General features: G+C 44.9%; 1 protein-coding gene across 1 annotated transcript in view; it reads left to right on the forward strand.

The window, feature by feature from the left end:
* Positions 1-1923, forward strand: part of LOC106685174 (leucine-rich repeats and immunoglobulin-like domains protein 3) — a gene marked incomplete in the record, with an annotated part of 135029 nt that overhangs the window by 39701 nt on the left and 93405 nt on the right.

Here is a 1923-nt window from a genome sequence, read left to right on the forward strand (position 1 = left end):
CCGTGACAACCTAATTCACGAACTGACCACTTATTTTTGCAGTAAAAATCAACAGTTTTTTAAGGAAGGAATTTGGGCTTTACCATCTCGTTGGGAGAAGGTTACCGACTTTAACGGTGGATATTTTGATGAATAAAGGTGATTATTTGAAAATATTTATTTATTTATAATTTCCCCCAAAAAAACGACAGGACTTTTTGAATGACCTGGTACAAACAGTGATCACCAGACTATATTGATTACACTGGATATACCTACAAGAAAGAAGAGTTGTCGATGGAGAACCAATGGCTGGAACACGAAGAATTTTGATGGCGCTTCATTCACTTTAATACTGGAGGATGAGTGTGAATTGAAAGGGTCAGCTGGGGAAAAGGCTTGTATACTGACCTCTTTTATATCTGGGGCTTGTGATGCAACTGTGACCCATTCAAAACATGGCAAACATCATTCCTCAGTGTACTGGTGGACGGATACTATTGACGATCTTCGCCGGTGTTGGAACCAAGCAAGAAGACGTTACCAGCGAGCAATACGTCTACCGGAGTTTTCAGTGTTTCAAGAAGAGTTCAAGAGAGCTAGAACGAACCTCCGTTAAAGAAAGCAAACGATGGTGCTGGAGAGAACTCTGTGATGAGGTGGATGCAGACCCATGGGGTAGACCTTACAAAATAGCACTTAAGAAAACTGTAAAGGCACTCCTGTAAGATGCAGCTCCCCACGAGATCAAATGTTGTAGACAGTATTGTGAGAACACTATTCCCTGAACAGGCGAATACTATTGAAAGTATAGACTATACATATAACGAATTTTCCACAAATTACGCAGGAAGAAATAGAGAACATCGCCTCGGACCTACACCATGGTAAGGCACCAGGATTGGACGGAATTCCTAATGTAGATCTGAAGGTGGCTCTCAAGTAACGGCCGGATCTTTTCATCTTCAATTCCGAAACCTTGGAAGAGACAGCGCCTCACACTTATTCCAAAGAGTAAGGGAAGACTTGAAGACCCATCAACCTATCGTCCAATTTGCTTATTGGATGCTATGGCTAAGGCATTCGAGAAAATCCTTTCCCTCAGGCTACAAGAGTTCACGGAGGGAGTTAATGGCCTCTCATGGGCTCAATTCGGATTTCGTTAAGAGCAATTCACGATAGATGCTGTTGGATTGGTAGTCGAGATAGCCCGCACAGCAATTGCAGGAGCAAGGTGGAGGAGGGGTGCTAAGTGTTACGCAGCAATCATCACTCTAGACGTTAACAGATGCCCTACGGACTATGGCGGTGCCAGCCTATCTTATGAGAGTTCTCACAGACTACTTCAAAGATAGAGTTTTGTTTTATTTGTCAGACATTGGCCAAAGAAGATATGAGGTGACTGGTGGTGTCCCACAGGGCTCGGTATTAGGGCCTCTTCTGTGGAAAATCATGTACGACGCAATCTTCAAATTGACATTGCCGGAGGGAGCCACAGTTGTGGGATTCACAGATGACGTTGTAGTTGTAGGGGCCGCGAAGTACTTGGAAGAAGTTACCCTCATCGCTAACCAGGCTGTTGCTACAGTCCGTAGGCTGCAGATTCCAGAAAGTGGACTCGCAGGTTAATACCCGATGTGGGCACATGGTATGGCCACCAGCATGGCGAGGTGGATTTTTAAGTAACCCAATTGTTGACTGAATGCTTTAGAGCCTACCAGTACTGCTTCAAACTGCAACACCGCAGAATGCCCTGGATGTCAGACAGTCGAGGAAACAGGGAGCACGTGTTTTTCACTTGCATTCGCTTTGCGGCAGAAAGAAGTGAATTGGAGAGTGTGTGGAGGACTCATCACACCAGAGAAGATAGTGATGACTAGCAGAGAACACACACACACACACACACACACACACACACACACACACACACACACACACACACAC

This window comes from Halyomorpha halys, unplaced genomic scaffold, assembly GCF_000696795.3.
Source record: "Halyomorpha halys isolate HHAL.00 unplaced genomic scaffold, Hhal_1.1 Scaffold666.1, whole genome shotgun sequence".
Lineage (NCBI taxonomy): Eukaryota > Metazoa > Arthropoda > Insecta > Hemiptera > Pentatomidae > Halyomorpha > Halyomorpha halys.